Here is an 11,380-nt window from a genome sequence, read left to right on the forward strand (position 1 = left end):
TTCTCCGTCGCCTCTTTCTTTCAGACCCTTGGGAGCTCAGTCTTACTTTCTATACAAATATTTATTTTTAGACCTTTTTTCTTCGCGGCCTGAATTGCTGCAAAAACTGATATTTGACTAGCAGGATCCCTTTCAACATTGAAAGCTACTCCGCGTCAGTACAGGAGCCTCGGCGCTGCAGGTACAGGAGACACAGACATCCATCCCTCTTGCTGACCGGGTCCCGTGAAACCAAACTGTAGCTCATACTTTTCACATAAGGACCGCCACAAACGTAAAAACGCAGAAAGGTGAAATAAATAATAACATTGTTAACGCGTTCTTCAAAGATATTTAATTTCACCGTTGAAATTAGGTTCAAGCTCTTAACTCATGTAAATATTAAGAAGTGAGAATAAAAATGCTGCCCAACTGCCGTGACATTGCCACCCGCAATGCCGTGACTCGGATTCGAACCGAGGTTGCTGCTGCCACAACGCAGAGTACTAACCACTATATGATCACGGCGAGCTACTTGGGCTCTAAAAAGACTAGCCTGGTGTGGCTCTGATAGGCTTAAAAAAGGTCAAAGTGTCCGTGGAGTGGATAGATTTAGCGTTTGTTTAAAACCCATCTTTTCAAGTTAGATCAGGGTCTTTTCTTTGAGTAGCAGATCACAGCAAATATTTACCTCTCTGCTTCCAGTGACAAGACTCCCCATAAACCAAGAAGCCCAGACTTCTTAACAAGATCCACCACTCTGCCCTGCAAGTCTCAAGTGTTCTATGAGTGCTGGGGTCGGGGAAGTGAACACTGCAAAAACTTAATCCACGGCCGACCAAACTCCTCCAGGCCAGGAGGGGCTCGGAACAGGCCCCCACATATTGTTGTTTTTTTCTTTTCTGGGTGTCTCTTCAGACACATTCAGCTGCTTGGTGCATACTGCTTTAGAGTTGCATTGTGTGGAATGAAGTGGCGTAAACTTGACTAGCAAACAATGGAGTGGTGATGAATGGAGGGTCATAGAAGGGAGTAGATTGAAGTGCAAAGAGTAGAGTGACGTAATGTGTCATAGAATACAGTGGAATATAATGAAGTGGTGTGCCATGGCATGGCGTTGAATAGCATTGTGAGGAATGGAGTGGCATAGAGCAGAGTGGGGTAGAGAGGAGTGAGGTTGCATAGAATGGCATAGAGTAGCATAGAGTAAAGTAGTGTGGTGTAGAGTGGCATAGTGTGGTGTAGAGTGAAGTGGCATGGAATGGCATAGAGTCAGAGAACAGTGTGTCATGGAGAGGGGTGGCAAAGAATTAGGAGGAGTGGAGTCGGACTGCATGAAGTAGAGTGTTGTGGAGTTGAGTAGCATACAGTCGCGTTGCATGGAGTGACACTGTGGTGTAGAGAGGAGCAGAGTAAAAAGTGGCATAGAGTAGAAAGGCCTACAGGAGAGTAGTGTAGAGTGGCACAGCATAGAGTAGTGTGCAGTAGAGTGGCATAGAGTAGAGCGCATGTAGTGCCATTGAGTGATATTGTGTGAGATGGAGTGGAGTGGAGTACAGTGAAGTGGCATGGAATGAAGTAGTATAGAGTAGAGTGGGAGAGAGTAAAGTGGAGTGGCATAGAGTGAACTAGAGTAGAGCGTAGTGGGATTGAGTGGAGTGGCATGGAGTGGAATGGAGAGGCACAGAGTAGGGTAGAGTGCAAAAGTGTGGAATGGCATGGAGTTGAGTGGAGTGGCATAGAGTAGAGTGGCATTCTGTGGGGTGGATTAGAGTGGCATGGAGTGGCATACAGTAGAGTGGAATAGAGTTTAGTGGTGGAGAGTACAGTGGCTTAGAGTGGAGTATAGTAGCATGGAGTAGACTAGCGTAGAGTAGAGAGGGGTGCAACGGAGTAGAGTGGCATAGAGTTGAGTGGTGTACAGTGGCGTATAGTAGAATGGGATAAAATAAAGTGGCGTACATTAGACTGGAGTAGAGTAGCATAGAGTGGAGAGGCATAGAGTGGAGAGGAGTAAAGTAGATTGGAGTTGTATAGAGTAGAGTTCAGTTGAGTATTCTAGAGTGATGTAGAGCAGAGTGGCATAGAGTCACATAAAGTGGCATTCTATGAAGTAGGGTGGCGTAGAGAGGAATGAAGGGAAGTGGCATAGAGTAGAGTGGAGTGGAGTGGAGTGGAGTAGAGGGGCATAGCAGAGAGTGACAGGGTGGAGTGGCATAGAATGGAGTAGCATAAAGTGGAGTGAAGTGGCGTATAGTAGAGCGGCATAGATTAGAGTGGCATAGAGTGGAGTGATAGAGTGGAACAATGTAGATTAGAGTGGAGTAGAACTGAGTAGAGTGGAGTGGTATAGAGTTGCACAGTGTAGAGTACAGTGGCACTGAGGGGAGTAGAGTATAGTCATGTAGAGGAATACAGTGTGAGAAAGTAACTAAAGTGTCAATAGAGACGGCATTTAGGGTGAAAAATAAGCTGTATGCTTGTCATGAATGTTGGAAAGCACATTGCACATCCAAGAATGATACGAAAACACTTTTAAAATATAAAAAATAGCGTACTGTAGAAAGACGAAAAGAACACATCTTGGTCCATCCTCCATGGAGGAATGAACAAAAGAATTGAAGATTCAGTCTATGGGAGCTAAGCAATCGAAATATTGCAAATGTGAGTGACATAGAAAACAATTAATGGTAAGTAAGCTATGGGCGTGTGGTAAGCCCACTGAATTCTAAACAATATGTCTCACAGCACATTCACTGTGTACGCAAGACATAAAAAGGTGTGACTAAGAGAATTCTGAAATTTAGAGCTTGACAGCAATTCACAACCCAACCAAATTGAGCCCTATATAATAATTTACAACAGAGCCAAAGTACACCTTTTATACCCCCAATGGTGGAGGTAAGATATTCAGCAGACACGTTGTCTCCCAGTGCTAAAGGATTTTGGCTAGATATGAAGTGGGCGAAGTGCCCTGAAAACATTATAAAAGTAGGACACGTGCTATAAGCAGACATCACTTCCTTGGCAAGGCAGAAGAAAGGGCACTTCAGAGGGAAGAAATGAGAGGGCTGAGGAACAGACAGATAGCTCCCCTATGGGCAGAGGTGGCGGGAGCTTGGAACACTCCTGACATGATTATGATGACGATGCAGATGGGCCTCTTAACTTGCGGAGTTAGGAGCACGACAAACACACCTCTCCTAGACCTCCCTGGAAGATCATACACTGGGGAGGGTTTCCCTGGGTCCCTTCCCCCCCCCCGGCTGGGCCCCATACAGCTGTAGACACACTCACACGATGCGTAGTTAGGTCTCGGTTTCTGGGCAAGTTGTTTGGCTTGCTTGTTATTTGTTGTAATAAGAGATGATGAGTACCTGACGTGCCAGAGCTGGAAATGGTGGGAACCGACCACCCTGCTCCATGGGCATACAGCGCTGATCCGGAGACCCACAGGAGGCCCACACCACAGATCACAAGCCTGCTTACAGATTTATGCAAGGAACAGCCCTCAGCGTGGTGGTAACATAATATAATAGCAGTAATGGGTAACAGTTCAAAAGTTGTCATGGAAAGGAGATTCATACAGCTCTGCAACCTGTTACAATCCTATGAATAATATGTACCATCTGAAATACCAATAAATAAATAAAAAAAAAAAATCTACTGCACAACTTAGGGTAAGGCTGGTGTTGTAGTGGTAGATCTGAGGCCCTAGGAGAGCTGGAGACCCCACAGAGCTACAGCAACTCAGAAGTCCACTTGGGCTTCATCAGGGACCCGTTTTGTGACTTGAAAACCCATTAATGCAACAATAAAGGGGTGAAGTAAATGTCATCAACATTGCATAAACTGGTGTTCTTTGCAGTTTTTTTAATAAATAACAGCGCCTGGAAGCCCCTCTGACTGTGAAGGTTTGTTTAACAAATAGTGTTGTAACAACATAAAAGAGGGGGAACTGTAAGACAGTTGCACAGATAGAAGGACGGATAGAAGGTTAAACAGATCGTCATAAATAAGCCACATGCACCGATGCATCTGTACAGGTTTGTAGACAGAAAGGCAGGTATGTAGCTGTTAGTAAATCATGGATGAGATATAATCAGCGTCACAGAAACCGCTGTAAATCACACGCGCCTGCTTTAGAAATAACCACGCCACAAAGACCTTGGTAGTCAGCATGTAGGCTTTAAAGTGTTAACATAAACAGAGATGGGCAGAAATAGGCAGTAAGGCAGATACCCAGATTGAAATAGAAAGGTAAATAGAAAGCACATGTAGTAATAGACGTGGACCGATAAGTATATAGAGAAGCAGCTGTTGGTACGAATATGGGATCACATATGATCAACTTTGTGTGGACTGTCAGGATTTGAAAACGGTTGCTTCATACCAAAGAAAACCATAGCGCCAAGATGTCCTCCTCAATGTCCCTATGAGCGTTATAGTGTTAACAAAGCATACAGCCAGGCATCAACACTCTGTTAGACAGGTTCACAGTCACGCACAGGTAGGTGAGCAGATAGATAAGCAGGCACACAATCAAAAAGATGGATGGACAGATGAATGGATCAATGGATGGACGGACCTCTCTGTTAAACATGAGTCAAATGTAGGGATGGGCGTAACCAGTGTAACTCACTGCAGTGTAATTACGCGAAATTACAGCAACATTATGCGAGGTTGTACAGAATTACACAAGGCTATTTTCCTGGTGCAAAATACACGCTCAGATCCGAAAGGAACCTGATATACACTTTGCACAAGAAAATCGCTCTAAATGCAACAGAACTGGCACAACAGCCGCTGCTCGCGCTCTTTTCCTCCGCTCTTGGGTAGATGTCTTTCCCCACATTACTCCAAATTCCACAAAGGAGCGTAATTGTGTAATTCACGATTCGACCACGAATAATAAACTTGGCTTAAGTTTTAAAACTTTCCTTCTAGCTGCCCGGTGATCCGTCGGGTGCGGGATGATGAAGCCAAACGCTGATTGGGTGAGTGCGCCTCTCAGTGTCCTTCTCCGTCGCCTCTTTCTTTCAGACCCTTGGGAGCTCAGTCTTACTTTCTATACAAATATTTATTTTTAGATCTTTTTTCTTCGCGGCCTGAATTGCTGCAAAAACTGATATTTGACTAGCAGGATCCCTTTCAACATTGAAAGCTACTCCGCGTCAGTACAGGAGCCTCGGCGCTGCAGGTACAGGAGACACAGACATCCATCCCTCTTGCTGACCGGGTCCCGTGAAACCAAACTGTAGCTCATACTTTTCACATCAGGACCGCCACAAACGTAAAAGCGCAGAAAGGTGAAATAAATAATAACATTGTTAACGCGTTCTTCAAAGACATTTAATTTCACCGTTGAAATTAGGTTCAAGCTCTTAACTCATGTAAATATTAAGTGAGAATAAAAATGCTGCCCAACTGCCGTGACATTGCCACCCGCAATGCCGTGACTCGGATTCGAACCGAGGTTGCTGCGGCCACAACGCAGAGTACTAACCACTATACGATCACGGAGAGCTACTTGGGCTCTGAAAAGACTACCCTGGTGTGGCTCTGATAGGCTAAAAAAAGGTCAAAGTGTCCGTGGAGTGGATAGATTTAGCGTTTGTTTAAAACCCATCTTTTCAAGTTGGATCAGGGTCTTTTCTTTGAGTAGCAGATCACAGCAAATATTTACCTCTATGCTTCCAGTGACAAGACTCCCCATAAACCACGAAGCACAGACTTCTTAACAAGATCCACCACTCTGCCCTGCAAGTCTCAAGTGTTCTATGAGTGCTGGGGTCGGGGAAGTGAACACTGCAAAAACTTAATCCACGGCCGACCAAACTCCTCCAGGCCAGGAGGGGCTCGGAACAGGCCCCAACATATTGTTGTTTTTTTCTTTTCTGGGTGTCTCTTCAGACACATTCAGCTGCTTGGTGCATACTGCTTTAGAGTTGCATTGTGTGGAATGAAGTGGCGTAAACTTGACTAGCAAACAATGGAGTGGTGATGAATGGAGGGTCATAGAAGGGAGTAGATTGAAGTGCAAAGAGTAGAGTGACGTAATGTGTCATAGAATACAGTGGAATATAATGAAGTGGTGTGCCTTGGCATGGCGTTGAATAGCATTGTGAGGAATGGAGTGGCATAGAGCAGAGTGGGGTAGAGAGGAGTGAGGTTGCATAGAATGGCATAGAGTAGCATAGAGTAAAGTAGTGTGGTGTAGAGTGGCATAGTGTGGTGTAGAGTGAAGTGGCATGGAATGGCATAGAGTCAGAGAACAGTGTGTCATGGAGAGGGGTGGCAAAGAATTAGGAGGAGTGGAGTCGGACTGCATGAAGTAGAGTGTTGTGGAGTTGAGTAGCATACAGTCGCGTTGCATGGAGTGACACTGTGGTGTAGAGAGGAGCAAAGAAAAAAGTGGCATAGAGTAGAAAGGCCTACAGGATACTAGTGTAGAGTGGCACAGCATAGAGTAGTGTGCAGTAGAGTGGCATAGAGTAGAGCGCATGTAGTGCTATTGAGTGATATTGTGTGAGATTGAGTGGAGTGGAGTACAGTGAAGTGGCATGGAATGAAGTAGTATAGAGTAGAGTGGGAGAGAGTAAAGTGGAGTGGCATAGAGTGAACTAGAGTAGAGCGTAGTGGGATAGAGTGGAGTGGCATGGAGTGGAATGGAGAGGCACAGAGTAGGGTAGAGTGCAAAAGTGTGGAATGGCATGGAGTTGAGTGGAGTGGCATAGAGTAGAGTGGCATTCTGTGGGGTGGATTAGAGTGGCATGGAGTGGCATATAGTAGAGTGGAATAGAGCTTAGTGGTGGAGAGTACAGTGGCTTAGAGTGGAGTGTAGTAGCATGGAGTAGAGTAGCGTAGAGTAGAGAGGGGTGCAACGGAGTAGAGTGGCATAGAGTTGAGTGGTGTACAGTGGCGTAGAGTAGAATGGGATAAAATAAAGTGGCGTACAGTAGACTGGAGTAGAGTAGCATAGAGTGGAGAGGCATAGAGTGGAGAGGAGTAAAGTAGAGTTGAATTGTATAGAGTAGAGTTCAGTTGAGTATTCTAGAGTGATGTAGAGCAGAGTGGCATAGAGTCACATAAAGTGGCATTCTATGAAGTAGGGTGGCGTAGAGAGGAATGAAGGGAAGTGGCATAGAGTAGAGTGGAGTGGAGTGGAGTAGAGGGGCATAGCAGAGAGTGACAGGGTGGAGTGGCATAGAATGGAGTAGCATAAAGTGGAGTGAAGTGGCGTATAGTGGAGTGACATAGATTAGAGTGGCATAGAGTGGAGTGATAGAGTGGAACAATGTAGATTAGAGTGGAGTAGAACTGAGTAGAGTGGAGTGGTATAGAGTTGCACAGTGTAGAGTACAGTGGCACTGAGGGGAGTAGAGTATAGTCATGCAGAGGAATACAGTGTGAGAAAGTAACTAAAGTGTCAATAGAGACGGCGTTTAGGGTGAAAAATAAGCTGTATGCTTGTCATGAATGTTGGAAAGCACATTGCACATCCAAGAATGATACGAAAACACTTTTAAAATATAAAAAATAGCGTACTGTAGAAAGACGAAAAGAACACAACTTGGTCCATCCTCCATGGAGGAATGAACAAAAGAATTGAAGATTCAGTCTATGGGAGCTAAGCAATCGAAATATTGCAAATGTGAGTGACATAGAAAACAATTAATGGTAAGTAAGCTATGGGCGTGTGGTAAGCCCACTGAATTCTAAACAATATGTCTCACAGCACATTCACTGTGTACGCAAGACATAAAAAGGTGTGACTAAGAGAATTCTGAAATTTAGAGCTTGACAGCAATTCACAACCCAACCAAATTGAGCCCTATATAATAATTTACAACAGAGCCAAAGTACACCTTTTATACCCCCAATGGTGGAGGTAAGATATTCAGCAGACACGTTGTCTCCCAGTGCTAAAGGATTTTGGCTAGATATGAAGTGGGCGAAGTGCCCTGAAAACATTATAAAAGTAGGACACGTGCTATAAGCAGACATCACTTCCTTGGCAAGGCAGAAGAAAGGGCACTTCAGAGGGAAGAAATGAGAGGGCTGAGGAACAGACAGATAGCTCCCCTATGGGCAGAGGTGGCGGGAGCTTGGAACACTCCTGACATGATTATGATGACGATGCAGATGGGCCTCTTAACTTGCGGAGTTAGGAGCACGACAAACACACCTCTCCTAGACCTCCCTGGAAGATCATACACTGGGGAGGGTTTCCCTGGGTCCCTTCCCCCCCCCCGGCTGGGCCCCATACAGCTGTAGACACACTCACACGATGCGTAGTTAGGTCTCGGTTTCTGGGCAAGTTGTTTGGCTTGCTTGTTATTTGTTGTAATAAGAGATGATGAGTACCTGACGTACCAGAGCTGGAAATGGTGGGAACCGACCACCCTGCTCCATGGGCATACAGCGCTGAACCGGAGACCCACAGGAGGCCCACACCACAGATCACAAGCCTGCTTACAGATTTATGCAAGGAACAGCCCTCAGCGTGGTGGTAACATAATATAATAGCAGTAATGGGTAACTGTTCAAAAGTTGTCATGGAAAGGAGATTCATACAGCTCTGCAACCTGTTACAATCCTATGAATAATATGTACCATCTGAAATACCAATAAATAAAAAAAATAAAAAATCTACTGCACAACTTAGGGTAAGGCTGGTGTTGTAGTGGTAGATCTGAGGCCCTAGGAGAGCTGGAGACCCCACAGAGCTACAGCAGCTCAGAAGTCCACTTGGGCTTCATCAGGGACCCGTTTTGTGACTTGAAAACCCATTAATGCAACAATAAAGGGGTGAAGTAAATGTCATCAACATTGCATAAACTGGTGTTCTTTGCAGTTTTTTTAATAAATAACAGCGCCTGGAAGCCCCTCTGACTGTGAAGGTTTGTTTAACAAATAGTGTTGTAACAACATAAAAGAGGGGGAACTGTAAGACAGTTGCACAGATAGAAGGACGGATAGAAGGTTAAACAGATCGTCATAAATAAGCCACATGCACCGATGCATCTGTACAGGTTTGTAGACAGAAAGGCAGGTATGTAGCTGTTAGTAAATCATGGATGAGATATAATCAGCGTCACAGAAACCGCTGTAAATCACACGCGCCTGCTTTAGAAATAACCACGCCACAAAGACCTTGGTAGTCAGCATGTAGGCTTTAAAGTGTTAACATAAACAGAGATGGGCAGAAATAGGCAGTAAGGCAGATACCCAGATTGAAATAGAAAGGTAAATAGAAAGCACATGTAGTAATAGACGTGGACCGATAAGTATATAGAGAAGCAGCTGTTGGTACGAATATGGGATCACATATGATCAACTTTGTGTGGACTGTCAGGATTTGAAAACGGTTGCTTCATACCAAAAAAAACCATAGCGCCAAGATGTCCTCCTCAATGTCCCTATGAGCGTTATAGTGTTAACAAAGCATACAGCCAGGCATCAACACTCTGTTAGACAGGTTCACAGTCACGCACAGGTAGGTGAGCAGATAGATAAGCAGGCACACAGGCAAAAAGATGGATGGACAGATGAATGGATCAATGGATGGACGGACCTCTCTGTTAAACATGAGTCAAATGTAGGGATGGGCGTAACCAGTGTAACTCACTGCAGTGTAATTACGCGAAATTACAGCAACATTATGCGAGGTTGTACAGAATTACACAAGGCTATTTTCCTGGTGCAAAATACACGCTCAGATCCGAAAGGAACCTGATATACACTTTGCACAAGAAAATCGCTCTAAATGCAACAGAACTGGCACAACAGCCGCTGCTCGCGCTCTTTTCCTCCGCTCTTGGGTAGATGTCTTTCCCCACATTACTCCAAATTCCACAAAGGAGCGTAATTGTGTAATTCACGATTCGACCACGACTAATAAACTTGGCTTAAGTTTTAAAACTTTCCCTCTAGCTGCCCGGTGATCCGTCGGGTGCGGGATGATGAAGCCAAACGCTGATTGGGTGAGTGCGCCTCTCAGTGTCCTTCTCCGTCGCCTCTTTCTTTCAGACCCTTGGGAGCTCAGTCTTACTTTCTATAGAAATATTTATTTTTAGACCTTTTTTCTTCGCAGGCCTGAATTGCTGCAAAAACTGATATTTGACTAGCAGGATCCCTTTCAACATTGAAAGCTACTCCGCGTCAGTACAGGAGCCTCGGCGCTGCAGGTACAGGAGACACAGACATCCATCCCTCTTGCTGACCGGGTCCCGTGAAACCAAACTGTAGCTCATACTTTTCACATCAGGACCGCCACAAACGTAAAAGCGCAGAAAGGTGAAATAAATAATAACATTGTTAACGCGTTCTTCAAAGACATTTAATTTCACCGTTGAAATTAGGTTCAAGCTCTTAACTCATGTAAATATTAAGTGAGAATAAAAATGCTGCCCAACTGCCGTGACATTGCCACCCGCAATGCCGTGACTCGGATTCGAACCGAGGTTGCTGCGGCCACAACGCAGAGTACTAACCACTATACGATCACGGCGAGCTACTTGGGCTCTGAAAAGACTATCCTGGTGTGGCTCTGATAGGCTAAAAAAAGGTCAAAGTGTCCGTGGAGTGGATAGATTTAGCGTTTGTTTAAAACCCATCTTTTCAAGTTAGATCAGGGTCTTTTCTTTGAGTAGCAGATCACAGCAAATATTTACCTCTATGCTTCCAGTGACAAGACTCCCCATAAACCAAGAAGCACAGACTTCTTAACAAGATCCACCACTCTGCCCTGCAAGTCTCAAGTGTTCTATGAGTGCTGGGGTCGGGGAAGTGAACACTGCAAAAACTTAATCCACGGCCGACCAAACTCCTCCAGGCCAGGAGGGGCTCGGAACAGGCCCCCACATATTGTTGTTTTTTTCTTTTCTGGGTGTCTCTTCAGACACATTCAGCTGCTTGGTGCATACTGCTTTAGAGTTGCATTGTGTGGAATGAAGTGGCGTAAACTTGACTAGCAAACAATGGAGTGGTGATGAATGGAGGGTCATAGAAGGGAGTAGATTGAAGTGCAAAGAGTAGAGTGACGTAATGTGTCATAGAATACAGTGGAATATAATGAAGTGGTGTGCTTTGGCATGGCGTTGAATAGCATTGTGAGGAATGGAGTGGCATAGAGCAGAGTGGGGTAGAGAGGAGTGAGGTTGCATAGAATGGCATAGAGTAGCATAGAGTAAAGTAGTGTGGTGTAGAGTGGCATAGTGTGGTGTAGAGTGAAGTGGCATGGAATGGCATAGAGTCAGAGAACAGTGTGTCATGGAGAGGGGTGGCAAAGAATTAGGAGGAGTGGAGTCGGACTGCATGAAGTAGAGTGTTGTGGAGTTGAGTAGCATACAGTCGCGTTGCATGGAGTGACACTGTGGTGTAGAGAGGAGCAAGAAAA

General features: G+C 45.0%; 1 non-coding gene across 1 annotated transcript; it reads right to left on the reverse strand.

Moving 5' to 3' along the window:
• Nucleotides 1-10,420: 10,420 nt before the first annotated feature.
• On the reverse strand, nt 10,421-10,492 carry TRNAH-GUG (transfer RNA histidin (anticodon GUG)). Its single transcript has one exon. It is a non-coding gene; the product is annotated as a tRNA-His (tRNA).
• Nucleotides 10,493-11,380: the final 888 nt, after the last annotated feature.

Source organism: Pleurodeles waltl, chromosome 12 (assembly GCF_031143425.1).
Source record: "Pleurodeles waltl isolate 20211129_DDA chromosome 12, aPleWal1.hap1.20221129, whole genome shotgun sequence".
In the NCBI taxonomy this organism is placed as follows: domain Eukaryota; kingdom Metazoa; phylum Chordata; class Amphibia; order Caudata; family Salamandridae; genus Pleurodeles; species Pleurodeles waltl.